The sequence below is a fragment of the Microtus oregoni genome, unplaced genomic scaffold, assembly GCF_018167655.1.
Source record: "Microtus oregoni isolate MIOR12 unplaced genomic scaffold, Mior012 000001F_ref0000356, whole genome shotgun sequence".
Taxonomy (NCBI): domain Eukaryota; kingdom Metazoa; phylum Chordata; class Mammalia; order Rodentia; family Cricetidae; genus Microtus; species Microtus oregoni.
Genome location: NW_024543060.1, coordinates 85,929,078 through 85,955,783, shown reverse-complemented (window position 1 = coordinate 85,955,783; position 26,706 = coordinate 85,929,078). Strand labels below are relative to the sequence as shown.

Genomic DNA, 26,706 nt, shown 5'->3' with positions numbered 1-26,706 from the left:
GTGGTGCATGCCTTTAATCCCAGCACTTGCTACAAAGCAAGTTCCAGAACAGCCAGGATTGTTATAGAGAAACCCTGTGTGTGTGGAGGGGGATGACCCAAAACAAAACAAAAACAAAAAAACCAAAAATATTTTTTTCTCTAGCTTACGAAGAACTCTGAAAATGAAGCTAGCTTTTACCATATTATAAAATTGCTTGAGTAGGAACCATGTTTTTTAAAAAAATATCTCTAACGGTACCGTTTAAAACTGCACACTGCACACTCATTTTTAGAGGGGCATCTCAGATATGTGCTTTTTTATTTGAGTAAACAAGTGTTAAAGGACATGTTGAACATAATTATTGTTAACTTATGGTTCCTGGTAATTTTAGAGACACAGGAGAAAACTGATTGATATATTTACTTTGGAAGTTGTAGAAAACACATTCAACATTGCTCAATAAAGTAATAGAAAGAAGGCGGCAGGAAACATTTTCAAGGGAAAGGTGTTTGCCTAGCAAACCAAAAAAAAAAAAAAAAACTCAAAATAAAACAAAAAAACAAAAAACCTGACACTATTGAGAAGCCCTTAGGAAATAACGAAATTTAAAATTTCATTTAAAATGTATTGTGCACTTCCTGGTGTTAAAATGGAAAAACAAAACAAAAAAACCAACCCTCACCCTACAAGGCCTTTTGTATGGTTAACTTTTTCTTGTTTAGGAGGTTCACATCCGGACCCCACTATCTTCTTTCAATTCTTTTATCATCTCCCTCTGGGGATTTAAGTTAGTTTTTACTTTATGTTTCTATCCCTACTTTGATGTGGGAGTGTCATATATCAATCTGTTGATTTCATTGGTTAAGTAATAAACAAACTGCTTGGGCTCATAGCTTAGAACATAGGTGGGTCGAGTAAACAGAACAGAATGCTGGAAGGAAGAGGAAGTGAGGTAAGATGCCTCAGAGAGAGACGCCATGCTCCTCTCTCCCGGGTAGACATGATAGCTCTGCTCTCTGAGATACAGGCGATGAAGCTCTGACCCAGGATGGACGTAGGCTAGAATCTTCCCGGTAAGACCTGTGCTCACTAAGACCCATGCTCACAGATTATTAGAGATGGGTTGATCGGGATATCAGAATTAGCCAGTAAGGGCTAGAGCTAAAGGGCCAAGCAGTGTTTAAATGAATACAATTTGTGTGTTGTTATTTCGGGGCATAAGCTAGCAGGTGGCCGAGGTGCTGGGGATGCAGCCCCGCCGCTCCTTTAATTACTACACTACTTGTGGGAAGAAGTGGGCCAGTATCACTTTGGTTGTCTACACGCTTACTCAACTGTTCCTGAACTGTAAAAGCATTTACAGAAACTGGGCCAACTTCCTCGGCCCTTCTCCTTCAAGAAACAAAACCTAACTCACTGCAACAGTAGCCCTTTCTGGGTCGTATAGCATAGTATTGGCCCTCTCACAACGCTCGGTTTTATTGTAACCTCGGTTTTATTGTAACCGTTGATAATCTGTCATCCCAGCGATATTCTAGGGCTTCTGACCACCCAGCAAGTGCCAACAGTGTCATAACATTAAAAACAAAAACAAAAACCACTGTGGCTTAAATCAAAGCTTCGTGCGAGGATGGTTACTCCAGTAGCGCCACACAGCCAGCCACAGAACAGAAGAAAGTAGCAGCGATCAACCGAGATGCTTCTGTGTGGGTCACAGGATATCAACTCTCTCGAGAAAGTCCGTGCCATGCGGTAGGCATCCCGTGTCCAGTAGCGACTGGAAACACTTCAAACCAGAGTTTTGCTGTTGTGAGGGGCTGATGTACGCCGTTCGCCTCCTTGCCAATCGCTGCGGACCGGCGCAGGGCATAGATCGGTCCACCGAGAGGGTCTCCTGCCCTCCGGTTGTGTTGGAAGCCAGGCTTGCGGCGCGAGTTTCCTGGGACAACCCCGCCCCTCCAAGGCCCCGCCCCGCCCCAGATAGGCCCCGCCCCAGATAGGCCCCGCCTCTCCCCGCCGCCGCCGGCAGGGGTCGCGCTGCCCCAGGCGAGCCGTGCAGGCGGGGGTGGGGAAGCACCCGCAGTCGGTCGCTCTTCGCCGCTGCCGCTGGTTGGATCGTTTCAATAAAAGTCTTTTTTTCTTCTCTCGCTCGCTCCGGGGAACAGGCGGAGGCGTCAAGCCGCAGCCGCCGCCGAGCGAGAGAAAGCGACGCGCACGCAGACGAACGAGAGCGGCGGCTGCGCTCTCCCTTGCACCCCGCGTCGCCCCGTTCCGCCCCGGGCTCCACGACCGGGGACTACTGGGCCGTCCGTGTGACTCCACGGCCCGGGAGCCATGTTGAGCGGGGGGCTCGGGCACGCGTGAGGCGGCCGGCGGCCCTCGCGGAGCGGAAGGCGCGAGGTGGGGGGGGGGGGAGGCCTGAGGCTGAGGCGCCTCTGCGCGGCCACCGCCACCACCGGACCTGCATCCGCTCGCCCGCCCGGAGGAGTCCGTGTCCCCCCCGCACTTGCTGGTGAGTTGGCTGCGGGGTCGGCAGGGGATCGCGACGCCTGTCAAGCTGGCTGCTCGGGCGGGGACGGTGTCGGTCGCGTGTCTGCGCGCGGCGTGGGCTGCGGGGGTGCCGAGCTGGGGGAGGCGGAGGTGGGGGTGGTTGGGGGGGGGGGCGAAGGGCTGCCGTCGCCGCCGGAGGTGGCTGCTGATTGGGGGCTCCTTGGGAGGCCGGTGGCCCCGCGGGGCGGCGGAGGGGAAGAGGCGGAAAGTCCCCGTAGACACAAAGGTCCCCCGGGCCCGGGTGGAGGCGCGGGGCGCGGGCGGGGAGGCGGGAGTGGGCGAGGACGCGGGCGCTGCGGGCTCCTTGGAGACGCGGAGGCTGCGCGCCGGTGGGTTGCTCGGCGGGGGAGGAGCCCTCGCGTGGGGAACGGGTCGACACAAAGCTCCGGGCGGGCAGCCCCTCTGGCTGGCGGGTCACACCCCTGAGTGTCGCTCCAACCGGAGGCGGAGGGACTGTGGGAAACCCAGAGAACCCGGGAGATGGTGGGGAGGGGGGGAGGGTTCCACCGTTGTCTCGGCTGCAGTCGCTTTTCGCAGTGTTTCTCAGCTGGGTGGCCCCGGATTGTCCTCCCTCACGTCACCCCCGCACTGCCACATCGCCTTCCCCTGTGGTTTCTTTCCCACTCGTTCTCTCCCCTACTTTTCACCCACTCCTTCTGGGGTAAGCGGTGTTTTGCCTTCAGCTAGGGGAACGTTTGCTAATGACAGGATGCCGGACTCGTTCTGACCCTGAACTGCCTTGAACTCTCCTCTTTTTCCCCCCACCCTTTCCTTTCTGGGATCTACTGTGTCACATGGCCATTAACAATTAGCTTTTCTTCTTCAAAAATGGCAAGAGCGTTTAGCTGAAATCCGTGGCGCCTCTCCCTTATGTTAATTTTTGTGGCCATCGAAGACGCGTCAGTGGTCCCGTTTTAGCGCCTCCCAAGCCAAATTGATTTCCAAGGCACAAGAGGCAGATTTTGTTTGGAGTCTTGACCAGCAAAGTGTATTCCTGGTAGCAAACCTGTCACTTCACAGGAAACGCTTGACTTAAAGTCAGACAGTCTTGCCTCCCAACTTTACTGTTTTTTCTTTTTCTGAGCCTTTGTTGGATTTCTTCTTTTAAACGACATTTGTGCAAGATTATCTAAGTAAAATCCAAGTGACTGTTTGAGATTCGCTTTGTGAACCGCGGAGCAGAAGAAAATGAATGAGACCTCTGATCAGATGGATTGACTTAAACCTTTGAATCTAGAAATATGAGAAAAAATTGCGGGTGGTCATATGGTTGGTTTTATTTTGTTCTTTTATTTCATTTTGGTTTTTTGAGACAGGGTTTCTCTGTAGTTTTTTGGAGCCTGTCCTGAAACTAGCTCTGTAGCCCAGGCTGGCCTTGAACTCAGATCCACCTGCCTCTGCCTCCCACGGGCATTAAAGGAGTGCACCACCGCCCAGCTTATTTTGTTCCTTTATGATCCTAAGGAGTTGGCGTATATATTAAGTGAAGTGTCGCTTTGTTAATGAAGTCATTTTGGTTTTTGTCATTCTACATCTGCATAAGCAGTGGCTTCCAACAACGGAAGACAGTATAACTGAGGACTCCAATTTTTTTTTAAATGTTTTGAGAGTGGATATAGGAATGTGAAGAGTGTTGCTCTTGTATCTGGCAAACCATCTCATAGGCCAGAAGTATTAACTGTGTGAATGCTGTCCTTCAAAGAAATGCTGCTGAGCCTTTGAAAAATCCCAATGCAAGGGCTGGCGAGTTGGCTCCGTAGAGAAGGGTGCTTATCTCGGGGTTTGAATTCGATCCGGGAACACAGGCAAAGATGGAAAGAGAGCACAAACTCCACAAAGTCGTCCTCTGACTTCCACATGCCCGTACCCACACACATCATGCAAATAATAATAGTAATAGTAATAATAATATCAGTAATAATAATAATGATGATGCGTATTTTAAAATTCCTATGCAAATAGGAGTTTTAACTACTTTTGCAAAGAAAATGAAAACGTTACTGAAAATATGAACGAGAAGAAAATAAAAATAAATTCTGTGTAGTGTAGGTGCTATGATTTGTCCAGTAATAACACTCATATCTTGCAATTCACTGACTTTAAATTTTTAGGTATTTCAGCTGGGGATTAGTCTGCATTTTTCAACTTCCTATCCTCCCCCCCCCCACTCCCCCAACCAAAATGGTTTAGAAACCTTTGTGAAATTAACAGGCCACATTATTAATTGATGCTTAATATACTTATTAAAAATCATGTACATTTTTTTCTGTACACTTAGTGCCTACTTAGATAATAAAAATTAGTGTTCCTATGAGGAAATTGATCAGAAACCTAATAAATGTTTCTGGATTGTGGGTTGTTTATTTTTTGCCCAAATTTTCACATTACTTTTACATCTAGGAAAAATGCAGAATTAAAGTATTTTTAATATCATAATTTCCCTATTACTAAAATGGGTTTTTGAAAAATAGGTAGTTTGTTCCCGTGCTTGTACTCAGGCCTAAGAAGGTAACTTGATGTTAACTGTATAACATAGTATAGAACCTGTTAACTATATAACATAGTATATAACCTGTCCTATACAAGTTTGTTTTCAAAACAAAAAGATAGCTATGTAGATAGTAAGGAAAGATGAAATTAGAAGAATTAATTAAATGTTTGTTAGCTTTGATGCTATAGGATGATGCTATATAATATATGCTATATTATATAGCTTAAAATGGCTTTTAAGTCATTGGTTCTGCATAAACTAGAAAGCAGAAAATCCTTTTGTCTTGTATCATAGCTTAGCTGTGTTGACTATAGGGATTTAATGTATGTTTGGATACATAGAGTTTTCATATACTGTCTTGGGCCTACAATTATGAAGGGAAGTGTATACGGCTTGTTTTCCTCCTGGCTTTCAGCAATAACAGTTTCCTTTTCCTTCATGGATGAAACAGAGTTGCGGGCTGTACAGCAGTGCTCAGGACAAAAGCGATTGTGGCTGCAGAGGAGGCTATTCAAAAAGGGGAGGTGATGATGTCCCCTAATATTAAAAAGCTATCTGAACACAGTACTTTTGCCTGCTTCCTTTGTTATTGTCTCATAGTCTTGGATATTTAAAAGATGTTACATTCTGAATCTTTATTGTTCTTTAGTGTTTGTATAGTTCTGACGGTCTTCGACATGGGTCTTCTCCTTCTGGAGTGGATAATTACTGAAGAAATGTGTTTCTGTGCTGGTGGGGAAAGGCCTTTATTTGTTAAATCCTACTTAGAGAAATAGGCTCTGTGGTATTTTAGGAATGATCTCTCCTTTTGTGCATTCAAAGAAGAGTGATTTGGGATTCTTTTGAATTTGAAGTGGGTAGTTTTGCTCAAACTTTTTAATACCCATTGAAGTATATGTTATAAAATGATTATGCTATTTTTTCATTTTCAACGCTGATACAGTGCTATTTAAAATGTGCTTTACATGGCGCTGGTAAATATTAGAAAACCCATTCTGGCCGGGCGGTGGTGGCGCACGCCTTTAATCCCAGCACTCGGGAGGCAGAGGCAGGCGGATCTCTGTGAGTTCGAGACCAGCCTGGTCTACAAGAGCTAGTGCCAGGACAGGCTCCAAAGCCACAGAGAAACCCTGTCTCGAAAAACCAAAAAAAAAAAAAAAAAAAAAAAAAGAAAACCCATTCTGCAGCTTGCTAGCGATGTAACCTGTCCCATGGCCAATTTCTTTGAACTCCTGGAGAGAGGACTGATTGGACCCGCCTTCAAGGGTTCTTGCTCTTAGTGGATTTGTTATAATTTTGCTCACAATATAATCAGCTGGTGTTTAATGTCATATGTGTATTTGTTTACTTTTGATATCTGCAAAACACTGACCTGGAAAAAGGCATAGTCAAGGGTCTGAAGAAATGTCTTGTGGCTTTCTTTCTCTTTCTGCCATGTTTTGCTCTCCCCGCTGGCCACCTTGGAAAATCAATAAACATCTGCCAGTAAATCTAATGTTTTATGGTCTGCAGTAACATACCACGTAAACACTTGTTTTGAGGAGGTAGAATTACAGAGCACCAGCGCGTCAGGATAGCTTGCCTCGAAGAGGATACGGTTAATGTTTAATTGCTTTTTTTCTCATAGTTCATATTGTGTGCTGAATGATTGCATGGCCCCCAAATTGAGATCCTGGGAGATAGATTTGGGGGAACTAATTTAGATTTAGTGAAAATGATCTTGCCTTCTAAAAATATTTTTTATTTTTCGATACACCTTATCTTAGACTGCTTCATCTTCTATAACAAAGTATCACATGTTGGATGCTTCTAAAAACAGTATTTTCTCACTCTTCTGATTCCAGGAGTTTGAAGCCGCCAGAATGCCCATTTGGTTAAGTTCTCAGGAGGCCTCCCCTCTTTGTGGGTGCCTGTTTTAACTGTGTGGTTTTCTGGCGCTTTGTTTGGTGCCTGCAGGTGGAGAGGAAGGATGGGGAGGGGGGAGGATAGAGGAAAAGAACTTGGGAGAGAGAGGTTTTTCTTCTTCAAAGGCATAACTACTATTATAAGGGCCCACCCTCTGATTCCCCTAAACCCACCTCCAAAAACTATTATACTGGTGGGTGAGTCAAATTCAAAACATGAATTTGAAGCCACTCAAACATTCAGTATATAGTGTAAACTATGAGAAAGAGATTGCCATTAGTTGTGTCCCGAGCTTTTTTAAACACTATTGTTTTGTTAAATCCTCTCAGGAAACCTATTATGTTAGGTAGGCCCCCCCTTTTTATTTTCTTCCTTAATAAGGAAGCAAAGGCCGTAGGTGAAGTAATTGTCTTCAGGGTTCTCCCCCTACAGTGACCCAAAATTCACATTTAAGCGGTCAGGAATGCTCACAGTGTCTACGAGGAGGGGATGCTGGGCAGCTCACCAACAGCTGCAGTGATAAGTTGGAGAAAAGCACTTCTGTGTCTGTAGATTTGCTCTGCGATCCTCCCCACCCTGCGCTCTGTTTTGGATGTTGGAGACGGTTTTGCTTTGTAGCCCATGTTAGTGTGAACTGCCCTGGCTAGTGTGGAGATTTCTTTTCAATCATGATCTATCGGTATTTTGACACACAGAAGGAATGTGAATGCTAAGAAGCACACAGAAGACCCTCCCCCTGAATCATGCTTTATATACATTCACTTCCTTTTCAGAATGTCTGTTCATTTACTTTGATTTTACATGGATTAAAATTAATTGAATTTGTATAATTGAAATGACTTGAGTGCATGCCTTCTGTGTTGGCCAGTTTCACATTCCTGTGACAGACTGTAGGAAAACCACCTTATAAGAGGAGACAGCTCTTTTGACCCGTGGTTCAGAAGCTTCAGTCCACGGCTGTTTGGCTCCATTGGCCTCTAGGCCTGTGGTCAGCTAGGACATCATGGCGAGGCGCATGTGTGTGGTGGCATCGGGGGAACCAAAGGACAGGGAGAAGGAAGAGTCCAGATAGATTAGATCCTTTGAGGCCACGCTGTCCGGAACCTACTTCCTTACTTTGACCTTCCACCTGAAGTTTCCACTGCCTCCCGACAGCTCACTAGGTTATTAGTTCATAAATAGATCAATCTATTCGTGAGGTCAGCGCCTTTATGATCCAGTCTTCGTCCAAAGGGCCCACTCACTGTCTGAACACTGTTGCACGGGGCCCTGAGCTTTTAATGCTTGATCTTCTGGGACTATTTGGGAGCCAATCCATGATGCCATCAAAGGGATCCTTTGACTAGTATTGGTAAAAACTTCAACACGTATGCGTGCACATGTGTGCGTGCATGCGCGCGCGCACACACACACACACACCACCTACTGGTTTTTGATCTTGATATAGCTTACTGTAAGCAAGGTATAAATTTTGCATATTTTTATTCAGATAGCCACTGAATTTCATATTGAAAATTGATCCTCAGGATAGAGAAACTATGGACTAGTATGGTTAACGTATGTGGTCCATTAAAGTGAAAAGGAACTTTCCCCCATGAAGGTTAATAATAAGAACCATTTAGCTGTTCATCTTGGCACATACCTGTAATCCCCGTGCTGGGGTGGGTGAGGCAGAAGGATTGGAAGCAATTTCAAAGCCATTCTGAGCTTCACAGAGAGATTCTGTCTCTAAAAACTTAAATGAAAAAGACAAGGTTGTCTTTTTGGTGTGTGGTATATGTATTTGTGTATATGTGTACGTATATGTGACTTATACACATGTACCGAGGCCAGAGGTTGGTATGTCGTGTGTGCTATTGTTTGCTACCTTTTTCTTCATCATTGAACCCTGAGAGTTAATCTTCTCAGCAAGACTGGCTAGGCAGTGCGCTGAGCGCCAAGGACACTGCCGTACCTTCTAGCTCTGGGAAGTAGGCAGGTGGCACTGTGCGCAGCTTTTCCCATGGGTTCTAGAAACCTGAACTCAGATCCTTGCTTACATAAGCATTTCCCTGACAACTCTCTCTCCAGCACTGCCTTTCCTCGAGTGTTCTTTCTCCATTTTATGTTCTTGTTACTGTACCTTTAAGAATTCTCAGTTTTACGTGTATGTTTGTAAACAATGAAGAAAATATCCAAAGCTATTTTTTCACTGTATCTAGTTTATTTACTGATTTTTTTTTTAAATTTGTTTTTTCAAAGCATATATTTAATGGTGCAGTATTTTTTATTGGGGGCTTGTATTTGTTTTTAGCATATGTTGATGTTCAGTAATAAAAACAAAGGTTGGTAAGAGCTATTTGAGTGCGAGAAATTACCTACTTACAAAACCGAGACAGTTCTCCTTTTTAAATTAATGTATGATTTTATATGGGCATTTTTTTTAAAAAAAAAAAAAGCATCAGAGGAAAATGAAAATTGTATGTTAGAGCTGGGGTTCAAAGATGAGGGAGCTTGGGCATTGATATTTTAATGCTGTGATGATTATTTGGAGAAAACTTCTTAGTTTGGAGGCCTGGATGTCATTTCCTCCGACATCTTCCTTTTTCTGCTCTGACGGGGCTGTGGTGCTGTGTTCTTGGTAACGTTCGTGTCTTCCGTAGTGCTGAACACGTTCCACTGCGGGGACCGTGTGAGTCTCTCTCTTTTGTCTTTCCCTTCCGTAACCTCATCTGCACACCCCACTTCTATATTGTTCAGTTCAGAGGCCTGGTGGGACCGGCAACACCACACCACTTAGTAGAGTGCGCTCAGAGCTGTTGGCCTAGAAACAATGAAAAATAATTTCAGGTTTTGACTCTCGGGGACTACCAGGTTGGTGGTGTTTGTGTGAGAGCAATCTGGAAGTCGGTTATAGGCCAGCTTAGAGGGGTAGTAATTTGGCATTGTTGAGACTTTTTAATTACATGTGAGCCGTTCTGACTTGTTAGAGCAAATGAAGAGAAAAGGCTGGTGGCCCTCAAAACTGGGTTCTTTTAGACAAATGAAAAATACAAAACTCGCATTTTTATACATTAAATATGTATATTTACTTACTTCTAAAGATCTAAAACAGTGGCCAATTCAGAGTAATTTTGCTTAACTAAAACCTTTCATTTTTTATGAAATCTGGCTCTTCAGCTGCTGGACCTGAATGCACTCACGGACCACAGAATTGTAGTCAAAGGGTTGTGCAGGGTGTTTAATGTTGTTCCTGCAACCCAGTCGTCAGTGTTTATAATTGGTCAAGAATTTGTTTCCCAATATAATTAAATTAAAGAGCCTTCACTTTTAAAATGAAAGACTATTAAAACTGAGTCTTATATTATACCTGTGCTGGTATACTTCTATTATAATTAATACACTTATTTTACATACCAGTGGATATGGCTTAGTAAAATCATGTTTAAAATGTAACATTTAAAAGTGAACTTTCATAGTTTATGAGATTCAGAGCTTTTCAAATATTTCAATTTATAGTTGTATATAGCCTTAGTTCATTAATTTTTCTGTGTCACTTTTTGCTATGTTTATTATTTTAGCAATAATGGAGTGAGCCTTGTATTTCATAATGTAGTAGAGATCTGATCTGTTTGTTCAGGTTGATCAGTGATTCATAGACAAAAGGATCAAAATAGTATGGATTTTAAAACTGGGTTTTCTAAAATGCCTCACTGTGCTTGCCCAGTGTGGAAGTCGCTCTGGAAGTGAGTGTGTGCGTTGCAGTCTTCATTTATTTGGGGGTGAGGGATGTAAGACTAGATCACCTAGGATACTCAGGGTTGTTTCTTATCTAGCAGGCTTTAGGAATGAAGAGGGAGTTATGTACTCACAGTTTCATAACCAGGGCCAGGCTTATTTTCCTTGCAATAATTTCCCTTTTCTTAGCCTTGTGGGTTTCCTCTTGTTTGGCATCTACACATTTGAGACAGTGTTCATGATCTGTGTATGTGACTCTCCAGGTTTTTTGTAAAAGTAGAATCATTGCTCCTGCAGCCAATTTTAACAACACTGGCCTTACCTTTTATTCTCAGTCCTCAAGTCTGCTCTAGTGCATGCTGCCTAGTGTATTCTTGGTTATTATCTTTTGTTCTAGGCCAGGGGGCTTCACCTGAACTTCAAAAATATTCTTGTTGACTAGAAACAAAAAGTCCTGTGTGTGTACACGTGCCTGTCTGTCTGCCTGCCACCTTCACCTGTCTGTCTATCTCTGTCTCCAGCTCAGTTCCTGAACAACTGAGTCCAAACAGCGGCGTGGTTTTCTAGTGTTCTAGGGTAGTTCTTGGTGAGTCTTGAGTTTTAGCATTGTGCTAAGGGGACAATCTCCTAGTATACAAATTAAATTTAGAGTAAAGACAAAATGATTTTAAACTGCACCGCTCAGTCATATTTTCTCAAAACCTTCCAGTTTGGGGGGAGCAAGGAAGAGTTAGGATCCTTGTTTATGTGTGAAACCGTTGTGTTTATTTTGCCCTGAATTCTTGAAGCGGGCAGGCCTTCGCTCATTTAAGTTGGTTTCTTATCAGTGTCTTTCTGTTTCTCTATGCATGGTCTTAATTACACTGGCTTTAAAAATTATTTCTAAAATGTACAATAATGTAGAAACTGGGTAATCTAAATTACTTCCTACATTTCTTATCGTCTTCATATATTCCCAGCTGTCTTCTTTTCACAGATGGTTTTGTATTTTTAAGATATTTTTTGTGATGCAACATTTTTTAAGTTAGCAAATAATTTTTAAGGCTATGAGTTTGTAGTGTTTACATTGATCTATCAAAAGAGGTCTAACCATTTTCTAGTGTTTGGCAATGCTTACTTTTACTATTTTAGATTTTCCTATGAAAAACTTGAATGAGAGACAACCCCTCCCCCCCCCCCCACACACAGACACACACATTTCCTTAGGGCATGTAAATACCCAGAAGTGGGATTCTCAAACGAAAGTTTATTAAGTCTTCTGGTATTTCCTATTGAACTAATATAACCAGTGATAAACCATATTAGTGACACTAATTGTTGCAGTGAATCTTGATTAGATTGAGAAATACCAAGAACATTGGAACTGTGTCTGTCAGAGTGCTTCCAGAGATGGTTAGATCATGATGCCTTTGACCTAATGAATGGGTTTAATCCGTTGATAGATTTAGAATATTGGGAGGTGGTGAAACTCTGGAAAGCAGAGCCTAGTCAGAAGAAGTAGGCCACTGGGGGCATAATTATGAGTGCTAGGTTTTCCCTGACCACTTCTTGCTTCGTGTGTACTCAGCTTCCGGTCTGCCTTGATGTGAGATGCTCCATTACTCTCTTCCTGTTGTGACCTAAACTTCTGAAACCACAAACTTAACTCTTTGCTCTCCTTAGCAGTTTATGTCGCATCTTTTGTCACCGTGAAGCTTGGCTGTGGTGCCAAGTTCACTGTTACTATGGGGAAATGGGAGGTGCAAACAGGAGTTGGTGGAAGCTGGTAGAGCAGCTAGTCTGCCTTCTTCTCACCTGTGTCACACAGGTGAAAGGTAAGGACTGGTCCCTGAGGTCCTCTGACCACACCTGTACCATGGCATCCCTCACACACCCAGGAATCCACAGACATGCATTTGTTTCTTACAATTGCATTTCATCCTGGGATGTTGAATTTTTTTTTTCTTCTTCTTCAGTTTTTGAGTTTTTTTTTTTAAACTAATTCTAATATTTTGTTTTGTTTCAAACTGTGCCATATAGTTTTTTTTTAAATGGAGGCAGTTATTTTGGGTGATTCATCTATTTTTAAAAACATTTATAGCCGGTGGTGGCGGAGCATGCCTTTAATCCCAGCGCTCGGTAGGCAGAGGTAGGCGATCTCTGTGAGTTCGAGGCCAGCCTGGTCTACAAGAGCAAGTTCCAGACAGGCTCTAAAGCTACAAAGAAACCCTGGTCCGAAAAAAAAAACAAACCTTTTAAAAAAAACCTTCTAAAATTATTGGCACGTTATATCTTATATCTGTCTGGTATGGCAAGACACTTCATCTTATTCCACCTAATCTTTTGGTGTTTGTTTGCATATGTGTTTTTTCTTCCACTTTTGTAAATGGTAGGGAAAAATGTAGATTGGGGGTGGTGTAAAGGTTTATGGAAGGAAAAACTGCAGTTGACTCCTTAGCTCCCTAGAATATTGATCTCTATTTTTACCCTCAAAACTGTCTCTTTATTATAAAGTTCGAACTCTAAATATATCTTTCTGTCAGTAAGAGCTGCTTCAGGATTGGAGTATATTTTCTTTTACCTGTTTTCTAGGTATTACTACTTAAAGAGGAGCTCAGTAAAACATGATCCATTCATTTAGAGTGAAGAAGTACCAAGTAGGAAGAAGGAAATGTGGTTTGGAAGACTATTTGGTAGATGAAGTCACAGAGAGACATTCAAACCCCAGTGGTTACTTTGTTGCAGGGTTTTATTACTTTGTTGTGATAATACCAACAGAAGCAGAATATGAAGGAAGAGTTTATCTGGGTTTATGGTTCCAGGAGAGTCCACAGTGATGGAGGAGGCCAGAGCACGAGGTTGGGAGGTTACATCTTCAACCACCACAGAAAGCAGAGAGCAAACTAGAAGTGGTCTAGAGCCATAAGCCCTGCAAGCTCGCTCACCTCCAGTGAGGCACTACCTCCAGCCAGGCTGCACTTCTTAAAGGCCCATTCCCTCCCTGAGTGGTCCACCAGCAGGAGACCACGTGTTCAAATTCTTGAGCCTGTGGGAGACTGTTTCAATTTAAGATGCCACACCCAGTAAGGAACTTAGGTTTTATTCATTTGTTGAAGTGAGCTACATGTTAAACATTTTTGTACAGTGAAATTCTTGGGAAAGTTTTATGAGCAGTTGCAAACGGGCCACTTGCTGGCCAAATGGATAATGCTTGTCATATGCTGATGTTCAAGAGCGGCTTGGACGGTTTGCATTGTGTATTGAGCATGCTGTTTTTACTCTAGTTTGCTTCGCCTCAGAGACGGGAAGACGATTTTACTGCTTCTCAGGAACACTAAGGATATTTAATTTGTGGACACTGCCATTTTTATCTTCCAGTTAGATAATGTTGGAAATTGCTGTTGTCATTGGGGGTGGCAAATAAGAGATGTAAATAATAGATTTACAAAATGTAGAAATTGTGGTTCCTTTTATTCAGCTAAAATGGCCTCGTTTGTAATCAAGAATACAAATACTGTGTCTCTGTGAATGATTTTCAGTCCTTAAACTTTTACCTCCCTGCCTGTGCAGCTGATGGAGTGATGCTGTTCGTTGGTCGTTAACTCACCTAGCTAATGATACCATCTGTGTGCATGTCAGTGTTTAAATTCAACTTGAGTTTGGCTTGAAGTACCTCTACTGTGTTAAAAAGTTTATACAGGATGTCTTTGGCACACACTATAAATAAATGAATAATTTATGCTGGAGATCTTTGCATACTGAGATAAAATGTTTTATTGTTAATAGCTCTGTAGTGTTGCATTATGTAGCTCGACTGTGGTTTTATCCTTTGCCCCTCATGATTCTTAGTTGTTCCCTAGTTTTGCTTCTCTAGTGTTAAATAAGCAGTTATAAGTGTGTTGATGTCTGGAAGTAGCTTTAAAGGGTTGCATTTCCTAGTGAGAAGGCTGTTTTTACCCTAGATAGCATATATGCAGACACACACACACACACACACTTCCACCGATGAATGTATTTGGGAAAGACAGTCCCATGGACTTCCTTGCCCTGTCATTTAAATGATGTAAGAGGATGTGAGAGGCGGTGACACCTCAGTAGGCACGAGCACACTCAGCTAACACTCGCTCCCAGTTTTCAATACCTATCCAGGACAAGGAGCCGGGCCTCCCTGGAGAAATGGCTGAATTCTTGGGCTGGGGAAAGAAGTGAAAATTTCAGTGACCCTGTGGCGTTACAGTGCTGGCATTAAGGAATGTTTGAACACCCCGAGTAATTTGTCACTACCTGCTAAAGAGTGCATGGTGGGGGCAGCAAAATAAATTAGCATGCAATTAACCAGAACATAAAATCTGTGAGTTCCTACTGATAGAAATCTCTCTTTTTTTTTTTTTTTTTTTTTTTTTTTTTTTTTTTTTTGGTTTTTCGAGACAGGGTTTCTCTGTGGTTTTGGAGCCTGTAGACCAGGCTGGTCTCGAACTCACAGAGATCCGCCTGCCTCTGCCTCCCGAGTGCTGGGATTAAAGGCGTGCGCCACCACCGCCCGGCTGATAGAAATCTCTTACACAAAATTCCAAAATCGGAAACGAAGCTATATATGTGTAACATAATTTCTTACCTCTTTTTTTCTTCTGTTTTTTCTTTTTCTTTTTTTCCTGAGACAGGGTTTTTCTGTGTAGCTCTGGCTGTCCTGGAACTCGCTCTGTAGACCCGGGCAGCCCTCAGACTCAGAGATCCACCTCTATCCCCCAAGGGCGGGGTTCAAAGGCATGTACCAGCACTTCTGTCTTAGTTCTGCACTTCTTAAGTGTAAGCCACACATAGTGATTTCGTTCTAAAGAGTGCAGTCTAAAAATTTGGGGAAAGAATAACTTCACTAGGACAGACCTGAGAAACACTCTCTTAGTCATGTGATCAAGATTAGCATCAGTAATTACAAATGTGTTGCTATTTTGTTGCGAGAATGTACTTCGTTTTTGTGGTTTTCTGCCCTGTAAACTATAACCCAGGTTTAGTAGTGAGAAAATGCTAGTTAGATCCTGATTGAGGAACAATCTACACAATACTCGAATGGTGCTGTTCAAATTGTCATTGTCACCATGAACAGGGAAGTCAGACCCTGTCATGGCCAAGAGTAACCTGAACATTTGAAGTTATTGCAGAACAGTGTGAACTGGATGGGACCCTGGAACTCAACTAAGGAAATCGAATTAAATGGTGAACTTGAGTTGATAATAATATATTCCGATTGGTTCATTTACTGTGACTAAGGGGCCATTCCAATGTAACGAGTATGGGGCGTCGGAGAACTCTGTGTCCTATATTTGTAGTTTTTATGTGAATCTGCATTCTAAAGAGTTTATTTAAAGCGATAAATGCTTGCCTATTTCTGATAGGCGTTGCCCTATTGCTGTTTTGTACTTGTACCCATCAGTTCAAAAGCCCTGATCTGTCTGTATCCATATTTCTGGAATTTTGCAGTTGGGTAGATGAGAACTGGTGGGATTCGGGCTGTTACAGTTTTCATCTTATCAGTGATGATGAATCATTTATTGCATAGGCTTATGGGCTGTTTTGCCCCTCCCCCACACATGAACCCTTATGATCTTTCGTTTTCTTCCTGGTCATTTGTCTGTCTGTTTTGACTCAGCACTCTAGGAGAGTAGTCCTTTATGTATACAGTCTCAGCTTTAGTTTTTTTGTTTGTTTTCTTAGAGATTGTTTATGGTCTTTTTAAAAATTGAGATATTTTTTCTGTTTTCGTGTACTTTTTTTTATAAATGATAATTTTTTTCCTTTTATGATTGATTTGTAAATGTAGTTAGAAAATCTTTCATCACAACCAAATTTTAAGTGAATTCTGTGTTTTTGTACTCTGTGCATTTTTTTAAGTACACTTTTTATTATTTGAGGATTTGAAAAGTACAAAGAACATAGTTTGCTCATATTCACCTCCACCTTCCTCTTCCCCTCCCAATTTCATGTTTCTCTTTGTCTCTCTCTTTCTCTAAACCCACTGAGTCCAGGTTGTGCTGCTCATTTAAGCATGGGTGTGGTCTATCCACTGGAGCCTGGTGGACCTGCCGGGGGCCACACCCCTAAAGTAAACCAACTGCCCCTCTGCCAGCAGGCTTCAACTGTCGGTGGCCTTGAGCTAGCAGTGAGACAGTTTCTGTTTTCACATTTCGATGTATTTTAAGTTCCAAATACTTCAGTTAGTACTTTGTAATCGTTGAAGTATTTAATTTTTTTGTTATTATTCCATCTGTGCATTTGTGGTGGTGGGGAAAAGAGGGGCATGTCTGGAGGTCAGGACAACTGTGGGGGGCTGCTTTCTCCCTCCATTGTGTGGGTTCCATTCGGGCTTGGTGGTAAGTTCTTTTACTGAGGAGTCACCTTGCCAGCCCCTTGAAGCATTTTAAATGCTCATGCATTTACTCTTTATTTTTATTTGTGTGTGTGTGTGGGGGGGGCTATGTGTGTGGGGGTGCAGATGCCCAGGGAAGCCAGAGACGTTAGATGGTCCTGAAGTTGTAGTTACAGTTGGCTGTGAGCCGCCCAATTGAACTTGGTTCCTCTGCAAAAGCAGTCTGTACTCCTAACCAGTGAGTCAAATCTCTTTAGCCTTTGTTTTGTTCTTGAGATAAAGCCTCATGTAGTAGCTCAGGCCAGCCTCAAACTCATGGCAGTCCTCCTGCCTCAGCATCCCAAGTGGGATTACAGGCATCACTCACCACCTCTGGCTCTGTCTACTCTTGATGGATAAGGGTTGTTAGCGTCCTGTAGAGGTTTAAGAGGAGCTGCTCTCGGTTGTGACTCATGGTTTACAGATGGTTTTGCAGTTGCGAGGACTTGTTTGAGGTTTCTTTCACTGCTAAATTGTGCCTCATTTCCTAGTAGTTTTCTTCTGTTGACTGTTCCTACTGGTGATTACTTCTGTACTCAATTTTTCCCTATTGTGTTTCTCAGATTATTTTTCCTTAGATGAGTAAACTCGTGTCTGATGTATTTCTCATCCTTCTTATAAATTCTCATGCATTATATCCATTCTGATATTGGAAATGTATTTAATAATTAGAAATTTTGATCAGTGGACCAGTGAACTCATTTATCAAGGTATTGAAGCTAGTTGTGTGAGCAGATGCCATCTAATGTAGGTGATGACTTAGCATAGCCTTTTACAAGGTCTCCATATTTTCCAACAGGGCTTGTAGCGAACCTGGCACCGCTGAACTGAATGTCTCATAGGCGTGTGGGAAGTTGTCCAGTAGTGCCATACAGCGTTTGCTCCTGGAAAGTGTTACCAAAAATAAGCTGTGGACTTTCTTACCTATACCTGTGAAGGAGTGCCATTTCTACGGGGCGTGTCTGCGGGTGGAGTGGAGTGGGAGACAGGACCGTGGGGCCATGGCCGTGAGGGTGAGCCGAGTGGAAGGGACAGTAAGATTGGGAGTGCTGACTGGTGGGAGGGTTCTCCCAGCTAGTGTCTCAGTGCTAGGCTTGACGGCAAGTAGCATGAGCATCGTGCTGAAGTTTAAGGGTTGACAGACACAGCAAAGCAAGCCTTTTTGGGTCAGACAGTCAAACAGTTGGAAAGTGAACAATCATTTACTGCTGTTTATTGAAAAATTGAATAGTCTGCTTTGGTTTACATGATTTTTTTTGGGAAGTTCCTGAAATGAACAATGAAGTTATTTGAAACTCTTATCTTCCTGTCAGGGGTTTCCTGGAATAGTGAGATCATTTTACTGCTGACAGCTGACTAACTGGTTAACGCAGACTGTAAACTTAGTGTAGAGTTTCGATTCTTAGCACCCATTCTGAACCACTACAATCTTGAAAATAAAAAGTCAAATTTTTGGTCCCTTCTGTAAAGACTATACATTCTTTGTTTTGTTTTGTTTTCAATATGCATTGGTGTTTTGCCTACATGTGTGTCTGTGTGAGAGTGTCAGATCTTGAAGTTACAGACAGTTGTGAGCTGTCATGTGGGTTCTGGGACTTGAACCTGGGTCCTCTGGAAGAGCAGCCAGTACTCTTAACCACAGAACCATCTCTCCAGCCCCGACAATACATTCTTTGAGTGTGCGATTTGATACTGAATGTTTTTGCCCCTGAGCAACAGGGCCCAACTGTAACCTGGTGCTTCAGATACCCAAGTAGGCAGTTGTTGAATGGAAGTTTGTAGCCAGAAAAGAGTTCAGAATCAGAGAAAAAAAACCATGAGTTATTATATGGATTCTTTTGAAACCAATGCGCCTAGATGGGTTTCTCTTAAGATTTCTAGTATTTAATGGTTATGCTGGTGTATGTGTGGCTACCTAGTAATGCAATGCCCAAGGATGCCGGAAGACGGTAGGATTCCCATGAATTAAAGCTACAGATGTTTGTGAGCCACTCTGTGGGTGCTGGAGTTGAACTTGGGTCTCTGGAAGAATTGCCCGGGTTCTTAACTGCTGAGCCATCTCTCTTCCAAAAAACTCTTGTTAAGAATGATGAAGGAAGCCAGGCGGTGGTGGCGCACGCCTTTAATCCCAGCACTCGGAGGATCTCTGTGAGTTCAAGGCCAGCCTGGTCTAGAAGAGCTAGTTCCAGGACAGGAACCAAAAGCTACGAAGAAACCCTGTCTCGAAAATAAAAAAAAAAGAAAGAAAAAGAAAGAAAGAAAAAGAAAGAAAGAAAAAGAAAAAAAAAGAATGATGAAGGAAGGCCCGGCACATAGCTCAGTAATGCCTGCCTGCTTTGCAAACATGAGTACCTGAGCTTGATACCCAGAGCCTGGGTTCTAAGAAAAAAGCCAGGCATGTGTGATGGCGCACATTTGTACCCCTAACCTGGGAGGCGGAGTCAGGCGGATCTCTGGGACTCACCCAGGCTAGTCTACTTGGTAAGTTCCAGTCCAGCAAGAGAACCCTGTCTCCAAAAACAAGGTGGGCAGCACCTGAAGGAACATTACATTAGTCTGTCCTATTGCTTTCACATGTTCCCCTCATGTGTGTATGTGTGTACGTATATACACACATGTAGCATAATGAAAGAGCTGCCAAACACTTAAGTTTGAGGCTGGAAAGCTAAGGAATGGGCTGGATCCAGCCGCCAAAGCAACAGCTTTAGTCCTACTGATATTGCTTGGTAAATTAAAGACTCATGTGGTCAGAAAAAGAGAGATATACAGTAAAGAGAGATTCAAAGATAAAGAAAATTTCTAAATGGTTTACAGTGTGTTAAAAATATATGTAAGCTAAAAGTTAAAAGTTCTTTAAAGTAAAAAAAAAAAGGAAGAAAGAGGGTAGTTGGGTGTGGTAGTATACACCTTTAATCTCTACACTTGGGAGGCAAAGGGAGATTGACCTCTGTGACTTCAAGGTTTTAGGTTTTAGGTTTTGGTTTTAGGTTTGCTGAGGGAATTCCTGCTTGAAGGCTTTAACTTTAAGGTTAAATGGTGTGCGTGTGCGTGTGTGTGTGTGTGTGTGTGTGTGTGTGTGTATGCGTGTGTATGCGCGCGTGTGAAGGGAGGAAGCATGTGCGTACATGCACACACATGCCCTCAGTCTTGGTTTGGGTAAGAGGTCATCTGGAATTGAGGTAGGGTTTGTGTGTCTCCCTTTTTTGAGTTGTGCTGGTGAAGGGTCGCTAGATGCTTGAGTTATTGTAGGCAGTGTTGGCAATGTTGGATTCCTTGGATTGTGGAATTGAGGTAGGGTTATGGTTGAAGCAGCTTTGGGGTTGGTCAGGCTCCATGGAGAGCTGTGATAGTATTGTCGGTCAGAGTTGAGGCACGTTTCAGTTCACTGACTGAAACCGCCGCTGCGTGACTGCTCAGCAGTGCTGGTGTGAAAGGTGCAGATGCAGAGGAAGATTCGGGTAGACCAGAAGTCGGGCAGTGCTGACACAGCCGTGCTCAGTATGATGGGGACACATTCTGAGAAGCACATTGCTAGGAGATGGCGGGTTTCACTGTCGTCCAGGCAGCGTGCTGTGCTTAGACAAAGCTAGACAGTGGTGGTTAGTCCACTCAGCGTGGCTTGCTTTTTATGTGCTTGTATTCATGTCTGCAGGTGTACATATGTGCACGGCCAAGCATAACCTCAGGTATCTTCCTCAGGAATGCCATCTTTGTCCTTTCAGACAGGGTTTCTCATTCATTTAGAGCTCAGTAATTAGAATAGACTATCCGGCCAGTGAGCCCCAAGTATGTTCTTGTCTCTGCCACGATTTGATGCCATCGAGAGATGTTGCAAGCCCAAGGTATAGGAGGGTGCAGCTGTCACAGCAACACATGCCTTGTCTTAGAGAACGCTTTTGTCTTGTCAGCAGGACCACACTTTGATAATAATATGTGATAAATATGTAAGTCAGTAACACTTTTTATTATTATTATTATGTGTACTGCACATAATTGTATGCATTATGCTTTTGTATGATGCAGTGCAGTAGGTTTATTCCCATCAGCATCATCACAGACACGTGAATAATGCATTGTGCTCTGGCATTGCCAGGTAACCATTTCCACTATTGACTCAGGTATGGTCTAGAACTGTGTTCATGCATTTAATAGATGCGAATATTTGCCTCCCTTCTCTGCTTTCGGTAGCCAAGTGACTTTGCCGTGCTGCCTCATTCTGATGGTTGTCATCTCCCGCTAAGCTAATGAACTGATGACTAGTTAGCCTGATTGAACTTGTACTCCTCCATAGAATTACTCTTGATAGTTTCTCAGGGTATGAAGAGCTCCACTGTTACTTCTTGAAAAGAAACCGTTTTTAATAAATGAAAGAGTAAGTTTGCCAAGAGGACAGAAGCTGGAGGCTTGACTGTTCTGGGTGAGGTATATGGATGGTCAGAGCAGAGAGGCTGGAGTGAACTGTCTTCAGGGAATTGGATATCCTCAAGACAGCGAGCACACACTGTGAATACGAACTCTGGAGATGGCTGGTGTCCCCAAAGGCCGCTGTACCTAGGTAGAGAGAATATCTGTCGGCTCCAGGGGTGAATTTTCACTTGCTAGTTCTTATGTTCGTGTACAGAGTAGAGTCTGTCCATGTAAGCACCCAGTCTCCTCTAACGTGCTGTCTAGTGAGAGGGTCTGGTTGCAGGTGAGTTACTTGAAATCGAGGGTGTTTTTGTCAATGAGCAGAAGTGACTTACTCATTCACATTGGTTATGTTGGGGACTGCAATTTCATGTGTAGTACAGTCATTTGATGCTCATGCTTTGGGAATATATAGCAGAAGCTGTTGGATGTTACATAAATGTCAGCCATGAAACCCAGTTCTTAGTAGATCTTACGTTCTTTGAGGTCATTGTTAATTTTTTTTTTTAAAGGGAGAAGAAAGCGCGGTTTTCTTCTCAGCCTCGTACTTCATTCTCAGTGTCTACATCAAAGAATCAGACGCTGCTGTAGGTTAGGCTTACTCTAAAACTTGCTCCCATTCTGCTGCACAGTAGATGTCCTGTATGCCATAGAACTGTAACCGTCAGTGCCGGAGCTGTTTGTATTGAACTCATCATCAATGCAGGGGTATGATGACCTCTCAGATTTTGAGGGTCAAGACTGAACCGGTAGTGAGAGATAATTCTAGCCTAACATAGAAAGTTGAATTCACTTAATTCTACTTAATTCAGCCAGCCAGAAGTATCTTGATCAGAGTTCTGATTAACTTAAGCATTACCCACTCTGTCCGTCCGTCCATTCATCCATCAATCATCCACCCATCGTCTGTCTGTCCATCTGTCCATCCACCCACCCACTCCATCCACCTATCCATCCATTCGTCCATCCATTCATTCATCCGTCCATCTGTCCATCCATCCACCCACCCACTCATCCATCCACCCGTCCATCCGTCCGTCCAGGACAGGGTCTTCCAAGTAGTCCACGCTAGCTTCTCATTATCTAGTTTCCAGGCTGACCTAGAGTCCGTGATGTTCCTGCTCTGCCTTTGGAGTCCCAGAATTACCATTTTCCCTAGCTTCCAGTGTTACTGTCCTAAATGTTATCTTGTGTCCTGATAGTCCCGGAATTACCATCTTCCCTAGCTTCCAGTGTTACTGTCCTAAATGTTATCTTGTGTCCTGATAGGGAACTTTTCTTTGTGTGTTAAAAATCTTTATTTTTAGTATGGATATAAATATTTGGACATCTTCTTGCTTTATTTCATATTAATACCTGATCCACTACTTCACTTTTCTCTGTTTAATGTCCAGAAGTTCCCTAAGTAATTGGAATTAGTACCTTAGGATACAAATAAAAGTCAGAAACTGAAAAGCAAAAAGTTATGGCTGTTGACTTTAGCCAAATACAGATTTTCTTCTTACTGCCTTGAGCTCTTAAAACCTGGCCGCGGTAGACCTCATGTAGAAGAGAGTGCCGTATTGTCATGCTCTCTCCATTTAAGACTGGGAGGGAAACAATTTCTCATTCTCTGCTCAGCAAGTAACATAGAAGATTTAGCTCCCCCTTCCCTAAATTATACAGAAATTTTTCTGAAGGGGATGGTTGCTGTATAGTTTTGAAGTTAACTGTGCAGTCTTTGGAAGTCGTTTGGGCGAGTATTCCAGGATATTTGGAATATTAAGAGTGATCTTTTCCATCACTGCCTTTCCTGCCGGAAAACTACCCGGAAGACTGGAGAGTGCTGGCAGTTTCAGTGTCCCAGGGCTTCCGCTGCTGCTGCTGCGCGGAGCTGGCCACCACCCAGCAGAGTTTGTCTAACACAGGCTTAGTTTAGAAAAGAGTGTCATAAACTGTAGAGTGACCAAGTGACATACATAGTTGTTCAGTTCAGATGCATCTTAGAGACAGAGGGTAGAAAGTTGTCTACACAGTTTTCTTTTTTCCCCTCCCTTTGAACATAAGCAGAAAACCTTGTGTATGTTTTGCCACATAATCTAAATAATTCTCATTGGAACCCATATAAATATCTTAGAAATAGTTTCTGTAAGACATACTTTAAAACATTCATAAGAAAATATATAGTATTGTTTGGACATAACTGAAAAATGTGTTTTTTTTTTTTTTTAAGTTAAGAGTTTCATAGAGCACATTTTGGTCATGCTTAACGCCCTGTTCAGTTCCTTCCAGATCCACCTCCCTCCATGCCCGCCTGGCCTGTGTCCTCTTCTTTCTTCTTTTGACTGATCAAGCCCAATTTGTGCTGCCCGTATGTTCTTGGATGTGCGCTACTCCACAGGAGCGTGGCTGTATCAGGGGTGACACACTTGGAGAGAGCTGAGGCTCCTGTCCCAGAAGCTGTCAGTTATCAGATGCACCTTGGCTAGGGGCTGAACTTCATGTCTGCTTCCCTTCTTAGGCTGGGATTTGGTCTGGCATGGGAATTAAAGTCTTATTCTCATAGTACCTATAATGTGTCCTTTAAAATATGTAAATATATAGTATTACTTAATTTCCACTATTAAAATTAGTCCTACTTTAAGTTTTTACTGTTAGAGTTTAGGGGTGATTAAATCTTTTCTTTTTTAATTAGCATAATATTTTATTGATTCTTTGGGAATTTCCTATCATGCACCCCATCATACTCACTTTCAAGTCCTTCTATGTCTGTTCCACCTTGACCCCCTCAAAATATAAATATAAATAGAGGGGGGGAAAACCACGTCCAATCTGACCATACTCACTGGACTCAGTGGCCAGTCCCTTAAATAGAGCTAGTCCCCCCACCCCCACCCCCACCCCCTCCAGAAGCTGTCTTGTGGAGAGCTAACTTCAGCACCCTAGTCACACTTTTTGAGAGCCCTCCTTGATGGTTTCCTGTTTAGGCTGTCTCCCTGCGTGTGGGGGAGGGGTATGGGACGGACAGGGGTTGTCACAGAAACCTTCCATGTCCCTCTTTTTCAACTGTGTCTGTGGTCATCAGTATCCCTACAGAAGTAGCGTCCTTGCTCTTCACAGCCAGCAGGATCACAGGTTGTGGGCTTTCACACGCTTTCTGGTGACAGCATAGACCATGAACATGGCCCCTGGCTGCAGCAGGACATGGGCCCAGACACCATAGACACCAGCATGGGCTCAAGTTGGCAGTGCAGGCCACTGAGGTCAGTATGACCTTCGACCACAGCATGGCCCACGGACATCAACATGGCAGCAGTACAGACCACGGACATCTGCATGGACTTTGGTGGTAAAACAGGCCATGGTCATCATCACAGACCCTGGCGTGGCCCTTGGCGGTAGCATGAAGGCAGACATCACCATGGTCTCGGGTGGAGCGCAGGCCCTTATATCAGTAGAGCCACTTACAGCAATATCGTCAACCCTGACCCCCCTCCTCTGACCCCACCTCCTCACAGCAACATGGGCCACTATCCAAATGGATTTCAGGCCTTATCATGGCCTGGGGCAGCAGCGTGGACCACACCAACATAGCCTCTGGTGGCCTCACAGACCAGGATGGTTCTTCAAGGAGGTCCAGAACAGAAAGTGAACCTTTCCTCATCTCAGGCCTCGGTCATTGCCCCGAGCCAGGGAGATCCTGAGGCTGGGTGGAGTGCGTAAGCTCCAGGCTTCTTCCGTCCACTCCGCTGATCCTGCTGCACAAGAATGTGGTCCTCTGTTCACTTCAGCCCTCCCTCGCCCCTGCTACTGCTGTCCACACTGGACACAGTGCTAGTATTACAAGTTAACATCTTTTAAAGAGAAATGAGCTTTTAAAATAATGAGAAGAGCCCCATTATTTACATACATGAAAAATTCACTGAAATGTAAGAATAACTGGACAGTCATATCACCATGCATGCTTCTGCACTTAGTCTGTTGAAACAGCTCACGAAACATAGCTTGTGGAAAATCCCCCTGTGCCCTGTGGGAGAAGTGTGGGAAGGACAACGCGTTCTTTGCATTATTATGAGAATTGCTTGACCCCTTGCAAAGATTCTCTAGTCTAGGCTCTGGAACCTTTGCTTGAGAGCAAAATGAAATCGGATCCTGACCCTTGACCTCTTGGGTTGCACACTCTCACTGGCCTCTTCTCTCCTGTGGCAGTCACTCACCTAATTCATTTCTGGAATTGACTGTCATTCACACAGTTCTGCGTAGACTTTGTAAGTCTCCTAACTGTGATTGTGATCTCCGGCACATTCTTTGATTTGGAACGTGTTTCCTCCCGTAAAATGGGGAGAGCAATAGCAAATGAGGTTTTCGTGACAATCAAGGAAAGTAATTAATATACAGTTTTGAATGCTATCTCTCTGGTGATAGATACTACTATCCGAAATGTGTTATAATTTTGCCATATGTATTTTGGGCTATGTGATGATTATTCTTGGTTGTAACTTACATCTGCAACTAAAACCCCCAAATAGAGGATACACCTTTGAAGGATTTTTTTGCTTAATTTGAAGTAGGAAGACTTGCCTTTAATCCAGATCTTTCTAGCTAGTGAAAGACTTGCCTCTAATCCAGATCTTGAGGTAGGAAGACACACCTCTAATTTGGGCCACACCTTTTGCTAGAAGCCTACTTAAGGACGTGGGAGAAGAAAGCTTTTGCTCTTTGCCTGCTTGCTCTCCTCTTGATGGAAAGTTCACTCCTTCACTGGCATCAGAGCCAACTTCTTTGGGGTCCCAGCACATACTGTAGACCAGCTAAGACACTCAGCCCTACGGACTGAGCAACCTCTGGATTCCTGGATTTTCTGTTCAGAGGAACCACTCTTGGATTAGCTGGACTGTGGCCTATAATTGATTCATTCTAAGAATTCCCCTTTCAGTATATGTAAAGAGAGATGCGTTCTAAAAGTTCTGCTCCAGAACCCTGACTAGGACAGGCTTATTTGGTTAATTTACAAAACATACTAAGCAGTGGTTGTACTGTGTCTCTTAAATATAAGTTATTTCAGGGAAGTGTTGGTTTTTGTTTTGTTTTATTTAAAGTTATTTAAGGTTTTATTTAAAGTTATTCCTTTTCTGTCTTTTTGTTCTGGCACTTTTATGATCCTTCCAGCAAAATATCTTCCTTCTCTAAGGCACTCAGAATGTATGGTTAGTAATTAGAAATAGTTAGGAACTTGCCATGTGCTGGAATTAAAGACAGGAGCCACCACTATGCCTGAATTATGCTGATTTTT

At 43.2% G+C, this 26,706-nt stretch overlaps 1 protein-coding gene across 1 annotated transcript in view; it reads left to right on the top strand.

The window, feature by feature from the left end:
* Positions 1-2,029: 2,029 nt before the first annotated feature.
* Cdk17 (cyclin dependent kinase 17) overlaps positions 2,030-26,706 on the top strand; it is a 74,780-nt gene continuing 50,103 nt past the window's right edge. The window contains exon 1 of the mRNA XM_041663915.1: positions 2,030-2,494. The gene's annotated coding sequence lies outside the window, so the exon portion shown is untranslated. The remainder of the gene's footprint in view (positions 2,495-26,706) is intronic.